Source organism: Hippopotamus amphibius, chromosome 3 (assembly GCF_030028045.1).
Source record: "Hippopotamus amphibius kiboko isolate mHipAmp2 chromosome 3, mHipAmp2.hap2, whole genome shotgun sequence".
NCBI classification, from domain to species: Eukaryota; Metazoa; Chordata; class Mammalia; order Artiodactyla; family Hippopotamidae; genus Hippopotamus; species Hippopotamus amphibius.
In genome coordinates, this window is record NC_080188.1 from 125,975,239 (window position 1) to 125,989,502 (window position 14,264).

General features: G+C 43.8%; 1 non-coding gene across 1 annotated transcript; it reads left to right on the forward strand.

Annotated features, from left to right (window-relative positions):
- Positions 1-7,926: 7,926 nt before the first annotated feature.
- Positions 7,927-7,999, forward strand: TRNAE-UUC (transfer RNA glutamic acid (anticodon UUC)). Its single transcript has one exon. It is a non-coding gene; the product is annotated as a tRNA-Glu (tRNA).
- The last annotated feature ends 6,265 nt before the right edge of the window (positions 8,000-14,264 follow it).

Here is a 14,264-nt window from a genome sequence, read left to right on the forward strand (position 1 = left end):
GGAAGAGGGGTGCTGTGCCTGGTCATACTTTAAGATTCACCCTGGGAGTCGCCTCTTCCAGGCAGTACTCCCTGACCTCCCCTGCTTGCCTGTGGGCTCCCGTGATGCCCTCTATCCATCCTCCTCACTATGCTATAATAAACCCATCTACATGCTGGTGTCTCTCCAGGGGCTCCTTGAAGGCAGGGGTAGGTCATCTTTGCCTGGCACCGTGACCTGCACACAGTAGTGCTCCATTTACATTCCTGAAATGAATGAAATTGTCACGAGGATTAAAAAAGAAAGTGGCCTCTCGGTGCTGGGAGCTGAGGGAGGAGGCAGAAAAACCAAACGGAAGACCTGGGTAGAATAGCAAGATTTTGTATGTGTTTAAAAACAGGAAAATAGTTGAACTTTTTGAAGTGTCTACATAAGATCAAGTTCAAAGAGCCGGTTATAGGGCTCTTCATTAATAGTCAAATCAAAATGCCTCACTCATTCACCGTTGCTCATCTTACCCATTTATTTTCAGCTCACGTGGAAATTGTGAAGCCTGAATTTGGGACCATGGAAGCAAAGGAAATATAAAAGTTTATAGTTTCAAAAAGTACTATTTGCAGATGCAAAAACAGCACTCATTTGAAACCAGCATACATTGCAGACAACCTATAGCCTAGTGACCAGAACAGGTTGGCACCTGTTCTGCAAAGAACAAACCACTAAGGGTGAAATATCCAAAGTGGCAAAAAAATACTTTGAACCAAGTGATGTGTTTTTTGGATACACTGAGATTTTGGTACTGAAGATGTGGCTACAGTGGTAGGAAGGAATAACCTGTTTCGTGGTCCAGAGGCTCTTCTGTGCGCATGTCTGACCCTAGACTGAATTGTACATCACTGATGCCAAGGCAGTCATTCTAAAAAGTCCCCACTGCAACAGTCCCTGCTTTCAGCTTTGTGCAAAAGAACTGGGATGTAAACCCCTCTCCATAATTTCATGGTATAACGTGTTGGCTGCCCAAAGGAAAGAAATAGGGGCAGAATAGAAGGATTCAAAAATTATTTTGTGAATGATTCTTGCTTTGTAGAATTTGTAGAAGGATAGTTACTAGCTGGCATCTTTGAGCTGCTGAGTGAGTTTAATACTGAAAAATGCAAAGGTCACATGGAAGGAAGCTAGCATGTTCTGACAAAGTATGTGGAACAGAATTCAGACATTAAAAATTGTTCACTAGGAATGTGTAGTTGTTAAAAACTGAACTCTAAAGAAGAATGATCAAGACTAGAAAAGCAATATCTGTGTCTGCCTTGAGGAAAAGCTACACTATTGTTTTTATAATTATTAGTTTTAAAAATTTTATTTATTTATTTATTTTTATTTGGTTGTGCCAGGTCTTAGTTGCAGCAGGCAGGCACCTTAGTTGAGGGTCGCAGGCTCCTTAGTTGTGGTATGTGAACTCTTAGTTGCGGCATGCACGTGGGATCTATTTCCCTGACCAGGTATCAAACCCAGGCCCCCTGCATTGGGAGCGCAGAGTCTTAACCACTGCCACTAGGAAAGTCCCTACATTATTGTTTTGAAATATTGATATGAAAAAATTTGAATGAAGTAAAAATGCATTAACAATATCCTAAGAAATCGCAACATGGCAGTTCTTAATGACAGAAGATGCAGAACTATTGGATTTAAAAGATAATCTCACTGATTACCTGATAGAATTATCCATATTAAACTGATAGAATTATCCACATTCTGATTAATGGCAAATTAATGATTATCAATTAATGGATAAGAATAGCCATCATGGAAAAAATTATAATCTTGTTATTTGCTACCAGCTACCTGTACACAAGTGAAATTTTGCATTGATGGTGGCTATCAAAAATTTGAAGAATTCTTGAATTCAAAAGAATCATCATGAAAAACAAGAATTGGGCACAGCCATCTCAAGCTTAAAACATGGTGTAAAAAGGTTATGTTCTGAAGCAAACTCAACTTCCTTATTAAAATATTTTAAAAGATTTTGGAGACAAGTATAATACAAATTCAAATGTCTTTCCTAATGCATTGCATTATTTTTTATTATCTTAGTAAGAAAATAAATACTAAAAGAATGTAATGTTTTCTCCATGCTCTATGGAAATACCCCAAATTGCCCTCAATGCCTCAACTTCCCCCAGTGGGCTGAGCAAATATATTTTCTACTAATTCCATAAAAAGAAAAAGCTGGGGATGCACTGGAACAAACATAGAGGTAGAGAGATAGCCTGTTTCCCTCTCTTCTTTTAAATGATTTTTACCACTTTTTTAAAATATTTATTTATTTATCTATTGGCTGCGTTTGGTCTTCGTTGCTGTGCACAGGCTTTCTCTAGTTGCGGCGAGTGGGGGCTACTCTTTGCTGCGGTGCGAGGGCTGCTCATTGCGTTTACCATTGTGTTTTGAAATTACATGACATCATGGGAAGTTTGATAACCAGAGTGAAGCAATCAACCATGATCTCTACCCCACTCCACCCACCCCTATATTAGTTATCTATTGCTGCATAACAAATCATCCCAGGGACTTCCCTGGTTGTCCAGTGGTTAAGAATCCGCCCGCCAATGCAGGGGACACAGGTTGGATCCCTGGTCTGGGAAGATCCCACGTGCCTCAGAGCAACTAAGCCCATGCACCACAACTACTGAGCCTATGCTCTAGAGACTGCGAGCCACAACTACTGAGACCATGTGCCACAACTGCTGAAGCCTGTGTGCCTAGAGACCGTGCTCCACAACAAGAGAAGCCACCACAATGAGAAGCCCGCACACTGCAATGAAGAGTAGCCCCCGGCTCGCAGCAACTAGAGAAAACCCGTGTGCAGCAACAAAGACCCAACACAGTCAATAAATAAAAATCTATTAACTAATTAAAAAAAGAGAATCTTCCTTCCAATGCAGGGGACGCAGGTTCCATCCCTGGTCAGGGAACTAAGATCACACATGTTGTGAGGCAACTAAGCCTGGGCGCTCTACAGCCCATGTGCCACAGCTGGGGAGAACCCTGTGCACCAGAGCAAAAGATCCCATGCACCGCAACTAAGACCCGACACAGCCAAACAAATAAATATTAAAAAAAAAAAAAGAAAAGAAAAACAAAATATTCCAAAACTTGGTGGCTTAAAAAATAAATATTTATTATTTCTGCTGGTTTCTGTGGGTCAGGAATTCAAGAAGGACTCAGCTGGGTTGTTCTAACTCAGGAACTTTCATGAGGTTGCAGTCATCTAAAGGCTTGACTGGCATCAGAGGATCCACTTCCAAGGTAGCTCACCCACATGGCTGGCAAGCTGCATCTGGCTGTTGGCAGGAGGCCTCAGTTGCTCTCCACGCAGGCCTCTCCCCAGGGCTGCTGAAGCGTCCTTACAATATGGCAACCGGCTTCCTCCAGAAGGAGTGAGCCAGAGTTCAAGGTGGAATCCAGAATGCCTTTTACAACCTTAGTCTCAGAAAGCACATATTTCTGCCTCATTCTATTAATCACACAGGTTAGCCCTGAGTCATGACGAAAGAATCTACACGTGGCCTTGGACACCAAGGGCTTGAAGATCTTCGGGAGACACTTTAGAGGCCGGCTGCCACAGCCTCCTCAACACTTCGACTGTGGTTATCTCAGGGTATTTCCTTCCCAGACTTCACCTAACACCTTAAAGCCTCCGTAGAGAGATAATCCTATTATTCAGACATTTTAATCTATACACACCCCCAAATTCACATGTTGTAAAAACTCAAACATGAGAGGAAACTGTTTGGGAAAAAAAGGTGAAATTTTCCTCCCCATACTCTGCCCATTCCCCACTCTCTCAGTTAGAGGTAAATTCTTTCAGAATGTTTTCTCTTACATGATCTTGGGCAGGTCAACTTGACGGCTCTGATTCTTGGTTTCCTCAACTGTAAATTGAGGGAAAATAAGCCTTACACAACAACATTATCTTAAGGATTAAATGACATTATATAGGCAAATCGCCCTATCTGGTACCTATGAACTGTTCAGTTTATACCTCTCCTGGCTAAAAGTCACATGGCCAGTAAGTGATAGAGTTGTAATTTGAACCCAGGTCTGTATTTCCATAAAACCATTCTTTTCCCATTATTCCAGGTACCCATATGTCCCAGTGCTATCACTTACTAAGTGTGTAAGCTTGAGCAAGGCACTTTAACCTCTTTAAGTTTAGTTTACTTCATCTGTAAAATGGGGACAATAATACCTTATGCACGGAAATCAGAGTAATTCAGCTCGGAGTGTGTAAGACAGTGTGCACAGGTAGGACCAGAGCAAGAGGCACTTGTCTACTAAGATTCCTCCAGTCTTAAGCACCAGAAACTGACTCTGGCTAAACTGAGTCCCAGGGAAGGTTTTTCTGGACAGCTGTTGGCCGAGTTCACAGACCAGAAGAAGAAACAAAAGGATCCGAGCAGCCCAGGCTTGCTCAGAAAGAGTGCGCGAGCCTTGTCTCTAGGGACCTATGGCAACCAGATTCACCCTATGAAATCCCAGCTCAGGCTGGGAGGAAGAGGTTTCTGATGTCCTCTGGATCCTGACCCAAGAGGTCTTTTTTTTGTTTTATTTGGTTGCACTGGGTCTGAGTTGTGGCACGTGGCATGCGAACTCTTAGCTGCGGCATGTGTGATCCAGCTCCCTGACCAGGGATCGAACCCGGGCCCCCTGCACTGGGAGCATGGAGCCTCAGCCACTGGACCACCAGGGAAGTCCCCCAAGAGGTCTTTAGGAAGAGATGGAGGTCCTGGATAGCAGGCTGTGGAGGCAAACTGCCTGGTTCAAGTCTTACCAACCCCCTTACTAACAGTGAGACGTTGGGGGAGATGCTTAGCCTCTCTCATCTTTTGTTTTCTCTCTGTGAAATGAGAGTAATAACAATTGCCTAACCCCTAATAGGACAGTTAAATGAGAAAATGGACACAAAACAGGTAGAGCAGTGGCCCCCAGTTCAGGCCAAGTACACACAAGAAAGCTAGTGTAAGAATGAAACCAACAGAGAAAAAACCAAAGCCAATGGGACTTCCCTGGTGGTCCAGTGGTTAAAACGCCAGGTTGCCGATGCAGGGGTCAGGGCTTTGATCCCTGGTCTGGGAACTGAGATCCCACATGTTGCGTGGCTGAGAGAAAAAAAAAAAAAAGGCAAAGCCAAGAGCATAAACTAACTTGAGTCATGTTTCTGTCACTTTCCATCCGTAGGTCCTGACTAAAACACTGGAGCATCAACTGGGATTGAAAAAAAAGTGGGAAATGAGGGCTGAGAGGGCAAATCATGTTTGCCGTGCTAACCAACTGCCCTTTTCTCCAGACGGCAGTGGGAAGTCAGAGGAAAAGGTAAAGTAAGAAAAATATGAAGAAATTCTAAGAAGGAAACAAACAAGGACTCTCCTGAATGAAATGACCCCCGTTGACATTTTAAAAGAAAAGTACATGTACAAAATCGAAAATGTAAACAACGCACAAAGGCACAACATAAAAAAATAAAAAAATAAAATTTCCCCTGTCCATCTCTCTCCCCAAAGGTAAGTACCATTTATAGTTCTTTATGGTTTTTCAGTCAAGAGTTTTAAGTGATGAACCGATGTTTGCATTTTAGGAAAACCTCTCTGACAGCAGTGGGGAGGGTCAGCTGTGTCAGGGTTGGAAGCAAAGGCAGTAGGAGAAGGGAATGAATCGATGGCTGACCCTTCTCCCTCACCCATCTCTACCCTAGTTAATGCCTTCTCACCCTTCAGGTCCCAGGTAGCACCGCCTCCCGCCAGGAAGCAACACCCCCAACCCCGGCCAGGAGCCCTGTCCAGATTAGGATACATGCTATTAGAACAGAACCATAGCGCATTTCATCATCACATTTTCCCCTCTTGTTCAATATCTGCCTTATCTGTTAGATTGTAAACTCTGTGAGGGCAAGCACCCTGACTGCCTTGTTCTCCTCAGAGCCAAGTGTGGTACTACACACAGAACAGTCACTCAGTAAATATTTATTGAATGAATGATTCATGATTGTTTTGGGAAACTCTGAAAATGCAGAAAAGTCTAGAGAAGAAAATAGAAATCGCCTGTGATCTCATTACCCACAGATGATGACTGTTAACAGCTTGTACACATCCTTCGAGGCATCATTTCTATCCAGGTGTCATTAGAAGGATGCTGACAGCTGTGACCAGAGAGCCAGGCAGAAGACAGGAAAGATGCTCAGAATCTCACTGGGTGTAATTTCCACATCTGTAAGGGTTGTGATCCTGCCAGGTGGGAAGAATAGGAAGGGAGTACAAAGTGAACACAAGCAGTGAACAGGTTAGGTAGACCAGTTAAGTAGTAGACAGTATTCACGTGTACAATAGAAACTTGTTTTATTATGTCTATAAATTAAGTTTGTTACAGTTATAGAATTACTTAAGAACTTGCTAAGATCCTACTTGTTAGGCAATTAAATGCTCACATTTATAAAGTATTTAAAACTAACAATTAACTAAATTAACAAATTATATGAGTTATATAAGGCTTGTAAATTGAACCCAAAAGCTAAAGGACATAAAATGAAAAATTTTGTGCATCAAAGGACAGTATCAACAGAGTAAAGAGACAATCCACAGAATGGGAGAAAGTATTTGCAAACCACATGTCTGATAAGGGATTAAAGAGAACTCCTAAAACTCAACAACAACAGGAAACAAACAATCCAATTCAAAGACAGGCAAAGTACTCTAATAGATGATTCTCCAAAGATATACAAATAGCTGATAAGCACATGGAAAGGTGTTCAACATCACTAGATGCTATGGGCTGAATGCTTGTGTCCTCCCCAAGTTCATATGTTGAAACCCTACCCCTCAATGTGATGTTATTTGAAGGTGGGGCCTCTGGGAGGTAATTAGAGTTAGATTAGTTCCTAAAGGCAGGGGCCCTTGTGAAGGGACTAAAGCCCTTATAGAAAGAGGAAGAACCACAGGATCCACCTCTCTCTACCACGTGAAGATACAGTAAGAAGGCCATCATCTGCAATCCAGGAAGAAGATTCTCCCCAGATACCAGTTTGGCACCTTGATCTTGGACTTCCCGGTCCTCAGAACTGTGAGAAAGAAATATTCACTTCTTTAAGCCACCCAATTTATGGTATTCTGTTATAGTAGACCGAACTGACTAAGACACTGATCGTTAAGGAAATACAAGTCAAAATCACAATGAGATACCACTTCACACAAATAACAAGTGTTGGCCAGGATGTGGAGAGATTTGAACCCTGTGCACTGCTGGTGGGAATGCAAAATGGTGCAGCCACTATGGAAAACAGTATGGCAGTTTCTCAAAAAATTAAAAATAGAATTGCTATATCAGCCAGCCATCCCACTTCAAGGTACACACCCAAAAGAATTAAGAAGATGTATGTGTACACCAATTTTCATAGCAGCATTACTCACAATAGCTAAAGCATGGAAGCCACCCAAGTGTCCATCAGTGGGTGAAGAGACAAAGTGTGATATATACGTACAACGGAATATTATTTCATGTTAAAAAGGAAAGAAGTTCTGACACATGTTACAACATGAATGAGTCTTGAGGGCATTATGCTAAATGAAATAAGCCAGTCGCAAAAGGACAAATATTGTCTGATTCTACTTATAGGAAGTACCTAGAGTACTCAAGCTCACAGAGATGGAGAGTAGAGGTTGGTTGCCAAGGGCTGGAGGAGAGGGAGGAATGTGCAGTTATTGTTTAATGAGTACAGAGTTTGTTTTGCAAGATGAAAACAGTTCTATGGGTGGATAGTTATGATGGTTGTACAACAATATGAATGTATTTAATGCCACTGAACTGTTCACTTAAAAATGGTTAAATGGTCAATTTTATGTTATGTATATTTTATCAGTTTTAGAAGTAAATAATTAAAAATAAAGCAAAACAGGGAAGTTCCCTGTGGTCCAGTGGTTAGGACTCAGCACTTTCACTGCTGTGGCCCAGGTTCAATCCCTGGTCAGGGAATTAAGATCCTGCAAGCTGCGCAGCGAGGCCAAAAAAACAAAAACAAAAAAGCTAAAGGACAAACTGGTTTTTTTTGTTTTTGTTTTTATTTTATTGGCTGTGCTGGGTCCTTTTTGCTGTGTGTGGGCTTTCTTTCAGTTGCAGGGAGTGGGGGCTACTTTTTGTTGTGGTGCGCGGGCTCCTCATTGCCATGGCTTCTCTTATTGTGGAGCAAGGGCTCTAGGCGTGTGGGCTTCAGTAGTTGCAGCACATGGGCTCAATAGTTGTGGCTCATGGGTTCTAAAGCGCAGGCTGAATAGTTGTGGCGCATGAGCTTTGTTGCTCCTTGGCATGTGGGATCTTCCTGGAGCAGGGATCGAACCCGTGTCCCCTGCATTGGCAGGCGGATTCTTAACCACTGCGCCAGCAGGGAAGCCCCTCCTTGCTGACTCTTGGTGGATGACACTGCTATTACCATCATCATCCTGTTGAAAGGCTGTGTCTACAACAGAGAGTCTAACAGCACAATTAGAAAAGGATCAAGTAAACTTCAGATCTCATCAGCTCATAGATTCTACAATTCTTACATCTCAGTTAAAATTCCATATCCTGTCTCCTTGTCAATACAAGTTTCTGGAAGCAGGACCTGTGGGATGCTTTGCAGGCTTCCCTCTGGTTCCCAGACTGTGCTTTGCCTGCCTAAAACTTTTGCTATAACCACGTTTGGACATTATCTGGATCTTTACAAATATTTTAAAGCTGTTTGGGGTTATAGTGTTCTGAAGCTGGACTCCAGATTTAGTTTGCATTGTCCAATATGGTTGCTACTGGGCATCTGTGGCTACTGAGATTGAAATTAATTAAAATTCAATAAATTTAAAAATTTAGTCCCTTGGTTTCACTAGCCACATTCCAAGTGCTCAGTAGCCACATGTGGCTAGTGGCTGCTGTGCCAGGCGGCACAGATCTAGAAATTTCCACCATGGCCCTGCTCTAGATACTTCCTCTCCTGCTGTCTCCGAGCACAGGACCATCACTGTTGGGATATTGAAGGGGCACTGAGTATACAGTCTCCATTTGCGAGGAGGCGGCTCTCTTAATGAGTCCTGATTACTTTTTTTAAAAATAAATTTATTTATTTATTTATTGTGTGTGTTGAGTCTTCGTTGCTGCACACAGGCTTTCTCTAGTTGCAGAGAACAGGGGCTACTCTTCATTGCTGTACGTGGGCGTCTCATCACGGTGGCTTCTCTTGTTGTGGAGCACGGGCTCTAGGTGCGAGGGCTTCAGTAGTTGCAGCACATGGACTCAATAGTTGCAGCGCATAGGCTTAGTTGCCCTGAGGCATGTGGAATCTTCCCAGAGCAGGGCTCGAACCTATGTCTCCTGCATTGGCAGGCAGATTCTTAACCACTGCACCACCTAGGAAGTCCCAAGTCCTGATTACTTTTAACGATAAGTTAATGGATAAAGAATATGGTTGTCTTGGGTGATTTCCAACTACTTCTAGACAAAAGTTTCCAGAGAGGATGACTGTGCAAAATAAAAAACAAAAAAAAAAACAAAAAACCTTAAATAATGCTACCATTGTTATTGTTGCCGAAACTCGGCCTCAGTTCACTGGTGCTGAATAGAAACGCAGAGACAGAGTTTTGGGTGAAGTAGAAAAGAGTAGCTTTTATTGCTTTGCCAGGCAAAGGGGGCCACAGCAGGATAATGCCCTCAAGACTGTGTGAGCACCCCCCAAGGGGTAGTGAGGCATTTATACTGTGCAAGGAGCAGGGCGTGATCAGCTCGTGGACAATTCTGGAATTGGTTGGCATCAAGGTGAAGTTTCAAGCATCATCAACCTTCTGGTTTCAATCAGTCTAGGGTCTACGTGCTTGTGGTCAGCAGTTTTCATCTGGTGGGGGTCTGATTCCTGTAAAAACAACTTAGGAATGTGTGTCAGGCCTTTATATCTTTCAGGGAACTGGGAGTTCAGTGATTCTGCGATGTAACAGAATTATAGTCTAAATTATTACCAGCTCCCCAGCCCAACAGCTATTCCTTATTTCTACATCTTCACATTTCCTAATCATTCTCTTTTTTTTAATAAATTTATTTGTTTGTTTGTTTGTTTGTTGGTTGGTTGTGTTGGGTATTCATTGCTGCGCACAGGCTTTCTCTAGTTGCAGAGAGCAGGGGCTACTCTTCATTGCTGTGCACAGGCTTCTCATTGCGGTAGCTTCTCTTGTTTTGGAGCACAGGCTCTAGGCGAGCGGGCTTCAGTAGTTGTGGCTCTCAGGCTTTAGAGTGCAGGCTCAGTAGTTGTGGCACACGGGCTTAGTTGCTCCACGGCATGTGGGATCTTCCCGAACCAGGGATCAAACCTGTGTCCCCTGCATTGGCAGGCGGATTCTTAACCACAGCGCCACCAGGGAAGTCCCCCTAATCAGGAACTCTTGAGTCAGCATTTTACTTCAAAAGACAGGGACACAGGGGCTTGTACACGGTTTCATTATCTCTTCAGGGCAGACTTTCATCAGCTCCCAGGCTCCACGACCAGTTCTCTCTTCAGCAAGCACTCACTCAAGGGCCACCCAAGGTCAGTTGTCATATAATCCTAGCCACAGCCCAGCCCTACCTGGAGAGAGAACCCAGCCAGGTCTCCTGGTTCCCCAGCTAGGGCTGCTCCCCGAACACCCCTTCCCTCTCACTGACCAGCCTCCAGTCTCAGAAGCACTTAGTGAGGATTATAAAATAGACCCATGAAGCAGAGATGAAGCAGCTGAGAAGCCCATGTCAGAAGAAGGGCAGCCAGACCACATGGTCCTGGCCCAGTGCTGGCTTCAAGCAGAGGAAGGCTCTGGCATTAGGGAGAATGACTGTGACCTCATGGGTGTGCAACCTTGCAGTTGCTCGGGGCCCCACGCCCGGTAGGGTCCCGGGTTTGGGTTAATGCTCTTCTGCCGCCATCTTGAAATTCTTAATCATTTCTGAATAAGGAGCCCTGCATTTTCACTTTGCACTGGGGCCTCGCAAATTATGTAGCTGGTTCTGACCTTCTCCATGGAAGGCGTTAATCTACCAGCAAGAGAGGGGCCAGGTAAGGAGATGTGGGTAGTGAAGAGCTGGGCAGCAGCAGCCTCAGAGAGCCAAGTTGGTGTCAGCTAGCCACAGACCCAACTCAGGGGCCCCTGGGGTCCAGGCATTTAAGGGGTAAATGCTTGCTTGTTGCAGAAACATAACTATTCCGGGAAATTCTTTTTTTTGCAGGGGTGGGGAGGTGGGGGGGGAGGGGGTGCTGTGCCGCGTGGCTTGTGGGATCTTAGTTCCCCAACTAGGGGATCGAGCCCAGGCCCTTGGCAGTGAAAGTTCAGAGTCCTACCGCTGGACTGGCCAGGGAATTCCCCTTCAGAAAATTCTAATGACACATACCAAAGATTTACTTGTTGTAACTTTGCTTTACCATGATGTTGACAATTTATTCTCTTCCCAAACTTTTGCCTGATTTCACGTTAACAGGTAAAACCTAATAAGTGTTTGCAAGTAACTTCAACCAACAAACTTGTAATGATAATTTTTCATTCAGTACACCAAACAAGACACTATTATTCATCAGCAAGCCATACTACATGCAATACATTTGGTTTAAAAAAGCAAATCCCTGGTTTAAAAAGCAACAAAGTGACTTCAGACCATAAAGGGATACTTAAATACTACACAGAGAAGAAGAAATAGCTAAATGTCCTCTTGTATCTGAAAAAGACTCAAAATGTTCTAATTTTTTTGTGGGGGTGGGGGGCCAACTAGGAAAGAAGAAATAACTATAAACTATGTAAATACATTAGTTAAAAGAAAATGAGATAAAGAAGCAGGAAATAAATCAACTATACTTCAATTTAAAAAAAGATAATAAAACTTTTTATGCAAAAAAAAGAAAGGAAGGAAGGAGGCAGGGAGGGAGGGAAGGAAGGAAGGAAGGAAGGAAGGAAGGAAGGAAGGAAGGAAGGAAGGAAGGATGGAAGGAAGAAAAAAAAAAGAAACAGGAAAGAACAGCAGGTCAAAATCAGCCTGATAATTTTGAGGAGAAGCTCACTGTAACTACTAACACAAACTGAAAATCTGCTGTTTACCAAAGTAGAAGAATGTATAACAATTGTAGCTTTAATTCTGTACAAACGGAGCTTAAAATGAACTTCAGCTTTGTGGCCACTGGCTAGCTACCTGCATGCATTCCAGGTATTTGTTTTGCTTTGTTCATTAATAAAAATTAGCTAATTCTAAAAAAACAAAACAAACAAAAACAAAATAAAGTTGCCTTCTTGCTAGCTGCATCTTCCCAGCTTGTCTTCCTGCAAGCCCGTACCGTGCCCACCATCAGCCAGAAGAACACCTGGACTCTTTAAACTTGCCCACCCCCCAAGTCCAAGAAGCTGGAACGCTTCTCTTCTGGCTGGACCCCACCCACTTGCCAGCCTTGAAGAAGAGGGACTGGGGAGGAACATTTCTTCTTTGATAAATGGGGTTGGGGGTGGGGGAGGGCAGGGGACCACAGCGGAAACGAGCTGCCTTGGGTTGCCCTTCAGTGAGCGTTTGCTAAAGGGAGAAGCAGAGTTGGTCTTGTACGCTCACGTGATCCTTGGAGGCACACCTCATCTCCCACAATGTCACCTGTAGGACAAAATAAACAGCCAAACCAGGGGCCCCGCTCTGGCCAACCGTGGTTCTAGTTCACGTCACATCCTAAGGAAGAATGTCTAGGTGCTGAGGGCCATGCACCTCGAGAGCAGAGCTGGGAAAGTGAGGGGAAGAAAGATTGATGGCATTTGCATCTTTTCCCTTTCATACACAACACTCCCCAAATAAACAAGTTGCCTTTTCTTCCTAAATTCTTACAGTAGAGAGTGCTTGACTCAATTAAAACACGTGAGGGGACTTCCCTGGTGATCCAGCGGTTAAGACTCCGGGCTCCCAATGCAGGGGGGCCCAGGTTCGATTCCTGGTCAGGGAACTAGATCCTGCATGTTGCAACGAAGAGCCCACATGCCGCAATTAAAGATCCCACATGCCTCAGTGAAGATCCCACGTGCCGCAACTAAGACCTGGTGCAGCCCAATAAGTAAATATTAATAAATAAATAAATAAAACATGTCAGTGGGGTAACCACACACACAGGGCCAACTAGTCCATAAAGGCAGATGCAGCTTCCTGGGCACCCAGCTTGGTGGGTGAATTGTGGCCCCCACCCCCACCCCCAGGGAGCTATAGCTTCACAGCAGGATGCACAGCTTGGCCAGCAGAACATGGGCTCAATTTCAGCAGCCTGTCCTCATCCATTTGGCCAGGCCTCCTTGTTCAGTGAACAGCCTGCACAACTGCACTCAGAGGTTCTGCTTCATCACTAAATGTTAAGCTGTTCTACAATAGGAGGAAAGCAATTTGCCTGGCCTAATTCTTATCGTGTATAGTTTCCTGGTAATTCTTAAAACCTCACAGCAATAGCTACTTTCCTTTTTTTTAAAGAGGAAGTTGTTAACTCAAGAGACTCTCAGGGAATTTTCTGGTTATATAAAAGAAAGTGAACAAAAGTAGACAAAACTCATAGATGTTTGGGCAAATGTGCAACAAAGGGATAGATGATGTGGTCTCTAGAGTCAGCTTGGCATGAGTTCAGATTATGGCTACATGATCTCGATAAGTCATTTAGCCTCAGTTTCCCCATCTGGAAAATGGAGATAGTAATAGCACCTCACAGGGCTGTTCTGAAGATTACAGGAGGTAACATTCATTCATTCATTCATTCAACTGATAATTACTGAGCACTTCTTACATGCTAGGCACTGAAACACAACTGTGAATTACAGATAGGGCCCCTACCATCTAGAGTGGGGTCAAAAATAGTATAAAGTTTCCATTAAGATGAGTTAGGAGAAAGTATGATGAAGGGTAATTGGCCTGGTCAGGTGGGTCAAGGAGAGTTTCTTGTTGGTCTGTGATCTGGAGAAAGAGTGGGCGCTATCAGGCAATGAGAGACCCAAGCAGAGAGAAGGGCATGTGCAAGGGTCCTGTGGCAGGAGGAAGCTTGGCTCATTCATGGCTGGAGCACAGGAATGAAGGGGGAGAGAAATATCAGAAGAGGCTGGAGAGAGGAAACTGAGGCCAGACTGGGCAGAGGTTTCAGGCCTCTATGAGGGTGAGGTTCTTCATCCTACAAGCAATGGGAAATGAAGGATTGGTCTTACATAAGATGGGGCAAGAGGCAAGAGGTGGCAGGTGTGACAGGATTACATTGCTTTTTAAAA